The sequence below is a fragment of the Palaemon carinicauda genome, chromosome 1 (assembly GCF_036898095.1).
Source record: "Palaemon carinicauda isolate YSFRI2023 chromosome 1, ASM3689809v2, whole genome shotgun sequence".
Lineage (NCBI taxonomy): Eukaryota > Metazoa > Arthropoda > Malacostraca > Decapoda > Palaemonidae > Palaemon > Palaemon carinicauda.
This window is the reverse complement of record NC_090725.1, coordinates 278,426,335-278,439,542: the sequence shown is the minus strand read 5'-3', so window position 1 is coordinate 278,439,542 and position 13,208 is coordinate 278,426,335. Positions and strand designations below refer to the sequence as shown.

Here is a 13,208-nt window from a genome sequence, read left to right as displayed (position 1 = left end):
CAATAATGTTTATTGTTCCATAAATTCTATATTAACTTTTTGAAGCTAGTAATGCTGAAACTATGCAGATTAATGACCACTTCTTTAATGCTGTGTTCTGAAATGATCATCCTACCTCTTATAAACTAGAATTTTCAAAAAGCCGGTCTACAGCTCTAATAAAAGCTTTTCTCCATCTCCTATTCTTTTCTACAATAATATTTCAGGGCTTGGATACTTAAGGGCATTTGGTTGTCTGCCCTATTGGCCTTGGCATACAAACCTCTTAATAGCACAGCAAAATTATAAGATAAATATCACAAATTTCTATAATTTGTATTTCTCTAATTACAAACCTGAGACCTTTAATAGGAGTGTGATTTCAGTGAACCTGGAACAGCCGTTATTGTTTTCGCAATGTAGATATAGCCTCGCCCACCCATCAGTCAGCTAGAAACTTACTTTTGACCTTCCGGCCCTGGAACTGCAAGGTGGTTGAGGCAGGAAATATAAGTTACAAGACTCAGAATTCCAAATAGGAAAAACACAAATTACTCTTAAAATTTGTGCTTTGTTCAACCATGAATACAAATCTTTTAATAGGACTAATCCTTAGGAGAAATAATGTCCACAAAAACCAAAATCTACCTGGTTAAACTTTCCCAATGAAATGTCAAGAGTACCTATACCTCCCTGTATACAGTAGAAGCAAAGGTGATGTCTTTAACCTCTCTAATGATCTGAGCACGGAGATGTCAGACATTAGGTTAGGGTCATACCAAGTGAAACTAGTTAATGATCACAGCCTTTATCTTTGTACGATATATGACGTCCAAATGTATACTCATTAGGAAACTAGGTTTGCATACATTCTATCCCAGACACGGACTTACTTCCTAACAAATCTTGTCTGAAAGTGAAAATCTTTTTAAAAAGTAATTTGTATTTTTCCTAGTTATACAAACCTAAGTCCTTTAATAATAGTACGATTCCAGAGAAGCTGGAAACTTTGCTGTTAAAAATCATAAAAGGGATGTCAGTAGTTTCTGAAAGATAGCAGGAAGTCAAACCCCCCCCCCCCCTCCCCTTTCTTGGTATTTACATGGTGGATGAAGCAAGAAGTGTAACCCTAAAAATTTGTGATTTGTACGCAATACAAACTCTCATCCTTTAATAGAAGACTTATCCTTGGGAAAGAGTAAGCTATGACCAATCTGGCTAGTTTCAAATCCCAGAATGTCAAGACACTCAGACCTTAACCCTTTAACAAGAAGGCGGCGGATCTGCCCTCAAGCTATATACGGGATTTATTACTATCGGATATAAATGCTCACTTACTCTCTCATAACCTACATTACCATGTTTTTTTGTTTTACTGATGATTACAGAATAAACTTTTCCAGTTTGCTTTATTTTCTATTGTATTTTTTCCATTTATTGTGAAATGATTAAATTTGTTTTATATAGTTTTCTCTAAATAATGGTACTTTATAAAGCACTTTTATTTTACGAGTAAAAAAAAAATTTATATTCATTGAAGTGACTATAAACCACCAAAGTATTTTTTCCATTCAATGTGAAGTGATTAAAGAATAATTTTTCACAAATTTGTTTTACATAATTTTCTCAAATAATGGTACTGTGTAAAGCACCGATTTTACGAGTAAAAAAAAAACTTTATATTCATTGAAGCGACTATGTTTTTCTGTAATAATTCCACGATAAATTGCCGTAGAAAGATATAAAACTACTCATCAGTAATAATGGAATTTACGTTATACAGAAATGTAATGAAAAATGATATTTTGATTATAAAATAAATTTTTGAATATACTTACCCGGTGAATATATAATAGCTGACGTCTCCGGCGGCTCGACAGAAAAACACAAAAACTCGCGAGCGATCGCTATGAAGGTTGCGGGTGTGCCCACCAGCGCCAACTATCGGCCAGATACCGCATATACATGTAAACAGCTCCAGTTCTTCTCATCCCGCTGGGTCTCTATCGGGGAGGAAGGGGGGGCCTTTAATTTATATATTCACCGGGTAAGTATATTCAAAAATTTATTTTATAATCAAAATATCATTTTTAAATATTTAACTTAGCCGGTGAATATATAATAGCTGATTCACACCCATGGTGGTGGGTAGAGACCAGAATTAATAAAGTTTACAGTGTATATGCTTAGAGTTTTTGACAGTTATATCATAACAAAACCCAAATATATATAGGTACCTGGTAAGGAAGTTGACTTAGACGATTACTCTGCCTTGTTAGTCTGTCTTCCTCACGAAGACAAGCCATCCTCTTAGGATGCTGAAAGACTCCCAGGAGCTGAAGTATCAAGGGCTGCAACCCATACAACAGGACCTCATCAAACCCCTAATCTGGGCGCTCTCAAGAAATGACATTTGACCACCCGCCAAATCAACCAGGATGCGAAAGGCTTCTTAGCCTTCCGTACAACCCAAAAACAAGATTAAAAACATTTCAAGAGACAGATTAAAAGGATATTGGAATTAAGGGAATGTAGTGGTAGAACCCTCACCCACTACTGCACTCGCTGCAATGAATGGACCCAGTGTGTAGCAGTCCTCGTAAAGAGTCTGGACATCTTTTAAGTAAAATGACGCGAATACCGACTTGCTTCTCCAAAAGGTCGCGTCCATAATACTTTGCAGAGATCTATTTTGCTTAAAGGCCACGGAAGTTGCTATAGCTCTTACTTCGTGCGTCTTAACCTTAAGCAAGCATCGGTCTTTTTCATTCAAGTGAGAATGAGCCTCTCGGATTAAAAATCTGATAAAATATGACAAAGCATTCTTTGACATAGGCAATGATGGTTTCTGAACTGAGCACCATAATGCCTCAGATCCACCTCGTAAGGACTTAGTACGAGCTAAGTAGAACTTAAGAGCTCTAACTGGACACAGCACTCTTTCAAGTTCGTTGCCTACGATCTCTGACAGGCAAGGTATATCAAAAGACTTAGGCCAAGGACGAGAAGGCAGTTCATTTTTGGACAGGAAACCAAGTTGAAGTGAACATGTGGCTTTTTCTGTAGAAAAGCCGATGTTCTTACTGAAGGCATGAATTTCACTGACCCTTTTAGCCGAAGCCAAGCACACTAGGAAAAGCGTCTTGAGGGTGAGATCCTTCAGGGAGGCTGAATGTAATGGCTCAAACCTGTCTGACATGAGGAACCTTAGGACCACGTCTAAGTTCCATCCAGGAGTTGCCAAACGACGTTCCTTAGAGGTCTCGAAAGACTTAAGGAGATCTTGGAGATCTTTATTGTTGGAAAGATCTAAGCCTCTATGTCGAAAGACCGAAGCCAACATGCTCCTGTAGCCCTTAATAGTGGGAGCTGAGAGGGAGCGAACATTTTTCAGATGTAAAAGAAAATCTGCGATTTGGGCTACAGAGGTACTGGAAGAGGACGCAGATGCTGACTTGCACCAGTCTCGAAAGACTTCCCACTTTGACTGGTATACTCTGATGGTAGAAGCTCTCCTAGCTCTCGCAATTGCACTGGCTGCCTCCTTCGAAAATCCTCGAGCTCTCGAGAGTCTTTCGATAGTCTGAAGGCAGTCAAACGAAGCGCGGGGAGGCTTTGATGAACATTCTTTACGTGGGGCTGACGTAAGAGATCTACCCTTAGAGGAAGACTTCTTGGAATGTCTACCAGCCATTGAAGTACCTCGGTGAACCACTCTCTCGCGGGCCAGAAGGGAGCAACCAACGTCAACCTTGTCCCTTCGTGAGAGGCGAACTTCTGCAGTACCTTGTTGACTATCTTGAATGGTGGGAATGCATATAAGTCCAGATGAGACCAATCCAGTAGAAACGCGTCTATGTGGATCGCCTCTGGATCTGGGACTGGTGAGCAATAAATCGGTAACCTTTTGGTCAACGAGGTGGCAAAGAGGTCTATGGTGGGTTGACCCCAAGTCGCCCAAAGACTCTTGCACACATCCTTGTGGAGGGTCCATTCCGTGGGTATCACCTGACCCCTCCGACTGAGACAGTCTGCCAAGACGTTCAAGTCCCCCTGGATGAATCTCGTCAACAGGGAGATGCCTCGATTTCTTGACCATATGAGAAGGTCCCTTGCGATCTCGTACAGCGTGTGGGAGTGTGTGCCTCCTTGCTTGGAGATGTACGCCAAAGCTGTGGTGTTGTCTGAGTTGACCTCTACCACTTTGTTTCGAAGAATGCTTTCGAATTTCATCAAGGCCAAGTGGACTGCTAATAGCTCCTTGCCGTTGATGTGCATGCTCTTCTGACTTGAGGTCCATAGACCCGAGCATTCCCGACCGTCCAGGGTCGCACCCCAACCCAAATCCGACGCGTCTGAGAACACCACGTGGTTTGGGTTCTTGACTGCTAGGGATAGACCCTCTCTCAGACTGATATTGCTGTCCCACCATTTCAGGCATGCCTTTACTGGTTCGGAGACTGGGATTGATACCGTCTCTAAAGTCTTGCCCTTGTTCCAGTGAGATGCTAGATGGAACTGGAGAGGCCGAAGGTGTAGTCTCCCTAGCGAGACAAACTGCTCCAGGGATGAGAGAGTCCCTACGAGACTCATCCAACTCCTGACTGAACAACGTTCTCTTTTCAGCATTAGTTGGACTTTGAGCAGGGCTTGTTCTATTCGGGTGGCAGACGGAAAAGCCCGAAAAACTGGACTGCGAATCTCCATCCCCAAATATAGAATAGTCTGGGATGGGATCAGTTGGGACTTTTCTAAGTTGACCAAAAGTCCCAACTCCTTGGCCAGACCCAACGTCCAATGTAGATCCTGCAGACAGCGATGACTGGACGATGCTCTGAGAAGCCAGTCGTCCAAGTACAGGGAGGCTCGGATTCCCGATAGATGGAGGAATTTTGCCACATTCCTCATGAGCCTCGTAAACACGAGAGGAGCAGGACTGAGGCCAAAGCACAGGGCTCGAAAGTGGTACACCACATTCCTGTAAACAAACCTCAGAAACGGTTGGGAATCCGGGTATATAGGAATGTGGAAGTACGCATCTCGTAGGTCGAGAGAGACCATCCAGTCTCCCTCTCTGACCGCTGCTAAGACGGACTTCGTGGTCTCCATCGTGAATTTTGTTTTTGTAACAAAAACGTTGAGCGCACTGACGTCTAGCACCGGCCTCCAACCTCCTGTATGCTTTGGGACTAGGAAGAGACGGTTGTAAAACCCCGGTGATTGAAGGTCCGAGACTTTCACCACCGCTCCCTTCTCTAGCAACAGAGACACTTCTTGATTTAGGGCTTGTCTCTTTGACTTCTCTCGGTACCTGGGAGAGAGGTCTATGGGAGTTGTTACTAGAGGAGGTTTGCGTACAAACGGTATTTTGTACCCCTCTCTGAGCAACAGAACAGACTCTTGGTCTGCACCCCTCTTCTCCCAGGCCTGCCAGAATCTCTTCAATCTGGCACCTACCGCTGTCTGAGGCTGTGGGCAGTCAGACTCTGCCACGGGAGGACTTGGCTCCTCTCTTCTTACCTCTCTTTCCCTCGGCACGAGAGCCTCCCCTGCTAGGAGCTCTGCCACGAAAGGGCGGGATAAATCTAGATGCAGGAGTCTCGATCCTGGGTCTCACAGCAAAGGATGAAGAAGGAGCCCCTTTGCGAGCAGAAGACGCCATCAGGTCATGGGTGTCCTTCTGCACAAGCGAAGCAGCTATATCCTTAACCAGCTGTTGTGGAAACAAGGCCGCTGATAAGGGAGCAAAGAGCAGTTCCGATCTCTGACAGGGAGTAACTCCTGCCGAAAGGAAAGAGCAAAGGGTTTCTCGCTTCTTTAAGACTCCCGACGTAAAGGTGGAGGCGAGCTCATTGGAGCCATCGCGGATGGCTTTATCCATACAGGACATGATAAGTAAGGAAACATCTTGGTCGGCAGACGAGATCTTCCTACTTAAAGCTCCTAATGACCAGTCAAGAAAGTTAAACACTTCAAAGGCCCTGTATACGCCTTTAAGCAGATGGTCAAGGTCCGAGGAGGACCAACAAATCTTCGAGCGTCTCATGGCCAGGCGACGGGGAGAGTCTACGAGGCTTGAGAAGTCACCCTGGGCAGAGGCAGGGACTCCCAAGCCGAGAACTTCTCCCGTGTCATACCAGACGCTCGATCTAGAAGCAAGCTTAGGAGGGAAGGCAAAGGCCGTCTTCCCCAAACTCCTCCTGGTATCCAACCAGTCGCCTAGAAGACGTAAAGCCCTCTTGGAAGAGCGAGAAAGCACTAGCTTAGTAAAGGCTGGCTTGGTAGCAGGTAAGCCTAGAGCAAACTCAGACGGAGGCGAACGAGGAGCAACAGCAACAAAGTGATCTGGAAAAAGATCCTTGAAAATCATCATGATCTTCTTAAAGTCCATCGAAGGAGGAACCGCCTTAGGTTCATCTACATTTGAAGGATTATCATCAGGATGAGGATCAGCAACGTCCTCATCTGAAGGAGCTTCGTCCGATAACTGCCAAGTCTCAAGCAAGGGAGAGACCTGCCTTGGTGGCAATGCTTGACAAGCAGAGTCCACACGAACCGGAGCATCAGTAGCAGTCCAGGACGCTACGTCATGTAACTGCTTAACAGACTGACTAGCAACAACAACAGGAGCGGGAGGACGCTCGACGTCAACTCGAGACTGCCTTGACTGCCTAGACTGAGCAGTCAAAACAACTCTTGACTGCGGTGCTTGACGCTCAACGTCAAAACAAGTCAACTTCGCTGGTTGGCGAACGTCCTGAACGTCAACAAGAGCATGCGGCAGCGGCTGAACGTCCACATGCGGCTGAAAGTCAACACGGGACTGCATCGAGTGAGGCTCTACAAAACGTGACTGACGTGACTTTGTAACGCCAACAGGACGAGCAAAGGCTCATTTGGGCGGCTGACGGCCAGGATCTCAATCAGCTAAGCGGCGAGGATCATCGTGAACCTGCTCAGCAGAATAGTCCTCCATAAGAGAGGCAAGCTTATTCTGCATGTCTTGCAGTACAACCCATTTAGGATCAACAGGAATGGGTGCGGTAAGAGACGAAGGTAACGTCTGTGACTGCAAAACATTGCCTACACTAAGACTCTCGGAGCCTGTGTTACGCTTCTGTTTAGGCGGCGAGCAGTCTTCCGATGACTGCACAGGGTCAGAGCTGTCCCAATGGCTACAACCAGGACGCTGGACCTGTCCTGAAGGGACTGACTTTCGCTTTAAGGGTCTCGAAACCTTGCTCCACGGTTTCTTACGCGATAAGCCTTCGGATGACGAGGAGAAAACCGTCTCGCTCGTCTTATGGTAAGGGCGGTCTTGACGAGACACGCCTGAAACCATAGAGGGAACGTCTGTTCATTGGTTAAAGCCTCTCGAACCCATAAGTCCTACGACATTACTTCTCCCTGGGGCATGGGAGCTTGCAAGAGGTCCCGGACTAGGCGAACGACAGGCACGAACAGACGAACCCTCTGTCGCAACACTGATAACACTTTGCGCACTAATCACTTTCTTCCCACGATTTTCTAATGTGGCACTCTGACACTTTAACTCTTTTACGTCCGCCATGAGTTGATTACGGTCCGTAGCTAACGACTCAACTCTCTCGCCCAAAGCTTGAATGGCACGTAACATATCCCGCATTGATGGTTCCTGAGTGCTAGTAGAGGGTTCAGGCACAACTACTACTGGGGAAGGATTAGGTTCAGGGGCATGGGAGGAGGAAAATTCTAACGATCTAGAGGAACTTCTCCTCACCCTATCTCTCTCTAGCTTACGAGAATACTTGTCAAACTCAAGCCAATCGAATTCCGAAAGGCCCACGCACTCATCACACCGATCTCCTAATTGACAGGTTTTACCCCGACAATTAGAACACACAGTATGTGGGTCGAGAGAGGCCTTTGGAAGACGCTTATTACAATCCCTAGCAATACATTTACGAAATCTAGGAATTGGAGAAGGTCAGCCATTTTGAAAAGTCAAAGAAAGTCCAAAAAACAATGCAAAGTCATCAACAATTAAATCTATCCAAAAAAGAGTTCAAGAGTTTAAGTTGAAGATAAAACACCTGCACTGTGAAAGCTCAAACCAAAAAGAAGTACTTCACCAAGACTGTTGAAAAACTCCAGGTTAACAGCGAGTAATGGAATCAACTTGTCGATCAGACCGACAGAGAAGAACTGGAGCTGTTTACATGTATATGCGGTATCTGGCCGATAGTTGGCGCTGGTGGGCACACCCGCAACCTTCATAGCGATCGCTCGCGAGTTTTTGTGTTTTTCTGTCGAGCCGCCGGAGACGTCAGCTATTATATATTCACCGGCTAAGTTAAATATTTTAAATATCCATTTGTTTCCTTTGACACAAAAAGTATGTATAGTTTATAAGGTATACAATAAACAAAAACCTGATGACAAAAACATATTTCTGCCTCCGAGAGAGGACATAAAATAAATTGAGTTCATTAGACATAAGGTTTGTTTGTTTCTGTCATTCCACCTTGCATGTGACAACAGTGACAGTCGATATGAACTGGATAATTCCTGTTTTGGCCTTTCACAGGCTTGGGAGTAGAGACTGCACATGTAAGAACATGACAAACTGTGTATAATGTTAATAAATGGAAATAATGACAGTAGAATAACTTTTACTTGTGAAAACAATGAACAATACTAATATTAAATATATAAAACATGAAGATATTTTGTTAAAATGAGTCGAGGAAAAAAAAAAAAAAAAAAAAAGGAATTTTGATGTCATGGATGGGACTGGATTCAGAGGAGGAGAATCGATGTGGTACATGCGATTTGAAAATGTATGCCAACACAGAAACATACTAAAATCGCAAGTGTTTCAACTGGTGGTGGGGCGAGATGTGAGGATCCTAACATCTCTTAAGCTGGGGAGTGTCATGGGGGTTTGAGCAAGGCATCAGGTAGGGCATATCACCATTAGCTAGAAGAGTGATGTGATTCTATATAGTAACAAAAACAAGACTAAAATATTTTTACACAACCCGAAATAAAGGCTAGAATCCCAAAGACTTCACTGGTTGGCTGAAGAAAGGATGAGGAGGTGCTAATATCAGTGAGAGGAGGAGATTTTTTAGTGAAAGTTCCCGATTGTGAAATATTTGATATAGGATCATGTGCTACAGTCTTTTGTAGGATATACGAGTAATTTTAACCTCCATATGGTCTATATTTGTAAATGATGTATCCGGACGTCATTATCTGTATCACCAGGCATGTTTTGTCGTAGCGAAGGGGTTAAGAGAAGCAATGTTCTTCGACTCCCATCCACCTCTTATGACCTTAGTAGGCTTAGGTTTCTGTCATTCTGATAAATTGTCATGAGGAACCTAAATATCTGAAGGATATGGTGTTGGCAATGTAAGCTTAAGTAAATTGATTTGATAACATTGTTGTCAATCCTTCCCTTCAAGAGAAAGGGAGGGAAACATGCTTCTATCTTAATCTAAAATAGAATGGTAACTCAGTATGGTAGCTTGCCTGCATCAAGGTCCGTTCCAGCAATGTAACGGTTTGACCACTGCACCCAAAAGAAGACCGAAGAAAAAAAGTCTTACTCTCATCACAGACATTTGTCGCAACCGCTGTGATAGAAGAGATGCTTATAGTCCTGTGAGGCAGCTAAGTATGCTACACAACCTACTGAGGAGCTACCACTAGTCCTAAAGAAAATATTGAATGATTTAATCGTGCATTCCCGTAGATAGTGGGCTGTAAAGGTTATCTGGAGTTTCCAGAACTTCAGCATTCAGGACTTGGCCCACCGACAGGTTCTTACTGAAGGCTAATGTCATACCTATTCATCTGACCTTATGAGTAAGTGCTTGAGCCACTTCCTCCAGCTCGCTTGGTGTGTATTTGTGATCTATTAATCATTCCAAAAAGCCCGGATGGGTGTTTCTGGAGATTTTCTTTACCCTGCCAGAGCTAAAGTCGTAGTCTGACGGGGTAGGATTCTTTCAGGTAGAGTTTTAGTGCCTTCACAGGACAAAGTAGTAATTCATCTAGTGTCAGTTGCTTCCCCATGAGAGAAGATGGAGAAAAATTCAAACCCTTGGTCATTTACCTTGTAATTTTGAACTTATAACCTGCACCTGGCAATTCAGTGTATTAGAATATTAATATTGCCAAGAATGAACTTTACTAACAACACTACTGCATTATCCACAGCTCGGATGTGCACATACCTTTGTCAACTTGTATTGACTATATGAGACAGTCCCTCCCTCCTTACCTATTAACATAAACTACAAATTTTGTGCAGTCTCTTATCAACACCATCAAACTTTGTTGGAAAGCTTGCAGTACAAGTATTACAGCACATATTTCAAACAGACTCTCCCTTTCTTCAGGAAACCACACCTCTGAAGTACTATATTCCTCAGGTGTGCTCTGAAGTGCTATATTCCTCAGGTGTGCCAAACCCCTTTCATGGATGCATTCACAAACAGAACCACCCTCCCTTCATGGATGCATTTGCAACCAGATGCATCTCAGAAAGTGTTGAGTTTAGTGGAACTCCCCTATTGAAGTTTTTGTTGTTCAGCCAAAAGGAAAGTTCATTTCATACCTCTTGCTGCCAGTGATGCCTCAGACCCAATTAAAGCAATTGCTGGTGGAGATGCCTCAGTATAAAGTGTCTCTGATGAAGATGTCCCAGAAGATATTACCACCGTTGAGCCAGTTTTTGCTTGAACAGGAATGGGAGTGCCAACTCTCTGAGCTCACTGATCCAATTGTCTGAAAAGACTATCAGCTGCCATATCAGCATGCCTAGGTTCTTTATGCTCTGAAATAAACCCCTCTCGGAAGAGGCCAGGATCAGCCAATCGTTGAAATTACTAAAAAGACATCCTGTTCAAGAGGACCCATGCTGAGACCAAAGTGATGAACGACTATATGTGTACTTTATGTATACCGAACGCGAGTAATTTTCCACTCTCATAGCAGACTGTACGGTATATGCTGTCTTCATGCTGGACAGTGTTTGAAAAAGCCTGTTAAGCAGTGAGAGATCGATGACAGTTCCAGTTCCCCATTGATCTTCCACCACGAAGTAGACAACATAACCCAGGAGAACAGTCCAGAATGACACTGATCGCAGTCCTTTCCAAACCTTTCACCTTTGTTGCTAAGACTAGAGCTTTTGACAATTTTGGAGGCAAAATTCCAGAACACCATCAGAATGCAAGTGGAGGGAGGACTAAGTACAGTAGAACTTCGGTATTCGAACTTCTCGAAACTTGAACAAAGTAGTTTTTGGGCAAAAAGTTTGAGTGAAAAATACCCGTTCTTGAATAAATATTCAGTACTCAACCAGTATGAGTAAAAGCCCGCCAAGATGAACGCTATCAGTTATGCGTTAGCCATTGTTTCGGATGAACGTAAACATATGCTCTGCTTCATTTTTCTCTTACACTGCGCTTTATCTTTGTTTCCATCCTATTTTATTTATTTTGATTCTTAGCACTTAAACATGAGTCCAAAGAAAAATGAGTGAAAGTGGTTAAGTAAAAAGGAAAACAACGCGAACAACTATTAAGATGAGAAAGGAAACCCTTTCCAAGCACGTAAAGGGAATACGTGTTGCGGATCTCGCTCTCGAATACTCTATGGCTAAGTCGAAGATGTCAACAATTTTAAAGAATAAAGAAATAATAAAGGGAGCTAATATTGCTCAAGAGGTGACTATTTTGACGAAGCAAAGGACTCAGGTACTTGAAGTGGAAAAGAAGTTACCTACAGTATTTTCATAAATGAGAAACAGTTACGAGATAATAGCATTAGCAAGGCACTTATTTAAGAAAAGGCACTAGAAATCTATGCTGAGGGGGGGAGGGGAGTTCAAGCTTTTGTTGAAAAAACACATCCTGATAGAGTAATAACCAATAGGGCTGTATACCTTTTCAAAGATAACGTTATGTCTCATTACAGCAAGATTCTGCAAAAAAGGCAAAAGCAACAAACATTGAATTAGCTTTTAATTAAAGAACTACCTGCCCCAAACCAACAGAAAAGGGAAAAAACACCAAACCTCAATTACCAGACGTTTTCATAGAACGGGAATCCCCCATCGCCAATAGCTCCTCCCTCCATCTCCACACTGCCATCCACTTACGCTGTCGTATCGCAAACATAAAGCCAAGGTTTTTATGTTAAAATTATATTTAATTGTTTCCATTTTATTGGGTGTCATGTGTTATTGTATTTACCGTTTGTGTAAATCTACATAACTGCATCACTTTTTATGCTAATATGTCATGCTAACAGTGAATCAACTGGGTCTCGGAAGGCATTATTCACTTTTACACTATTTGAAATGGGAAATTATTTGATATTCGAAAGAATCGGTATTCGTGCATCTTTTTGGAACAAATTATTTGAATACCAAGGTATTACTGTAGTATGAAAGGCAGGCTGTATACATCTCGTAGGACTTCTACCACTTAATGCTCTGCTCCATGTTACTGCTACATTGCCTAATGGCATAAGAGCCATCTCCACTCATGGCAGCCAGAAAAGGGAACTACACATTTCAGCATCCTCTTCATCCCTCCTTACTTCTACGGCCCCTTCTGAACTATCAGGTTAGGAACAAAAGGGTGGAGCACCATACACACATTCCTTAGAGGAAGCAACTAGAGGTCCTGATTGGACTTTGGAGGCAGCTGGAGGTTTCTTCAAAGAAGACACTGAAGTGTAGCAGACTGAAATTCTCACTGCAGCCACCACAGAAGGTAACTAAACAGAGTTTGAGGGAGTCACGGCTATGCTTCCTCTACGTCCCTCTACAGAAAAAGGACGTAGCCTACAGAGCCTTCCTCAATGTCATATACATTCCCTTTAGGATACACTAATTCATTAATTTGTCAATGTCAGGTAGTGTTGAAGTAGTTGACAGCGGTGGAAAACTACTGCATATCCTTATACTTTACCCAAACACAGCAGCCTATCTGCACATTTATCCATTAATCTAAAAATAAATAGCAAAAGATTAAAACTGCCATAATTTTACTGGTTGCAGCCAGAGTCACAAGTGAGTGTGTATATCACTGACAGGTGAGCATGGTTTCCTCACCTAGTTATACAGTGATACCTCGGTAGTCGAACGACTCTATACTCGAACAATTCGGAGTTCGACCAAAATTTTCGAGAAATTTTTGCTGCGGTGCTCGACCAAAAATTCGGTACTC

At 43.1% G+C, this 13,208-nt stretch overlaps 1 protein-coding gene across 1 annotated transcript in view; it reads right to left on the bottom strand.

Moving 5' to 3' along the window:
* The window catches only part of PPP4R2r (Protein phosphatase 4 regulatory subunit 2-related protein), a 52,446-nt gene that overhangs the window by 12,983 nt on the left and 26,255 nt on the right, over positions 1–13,208 (bottom strand). The gene's annotated exons all lie outside the window — the stretch shown is intronic.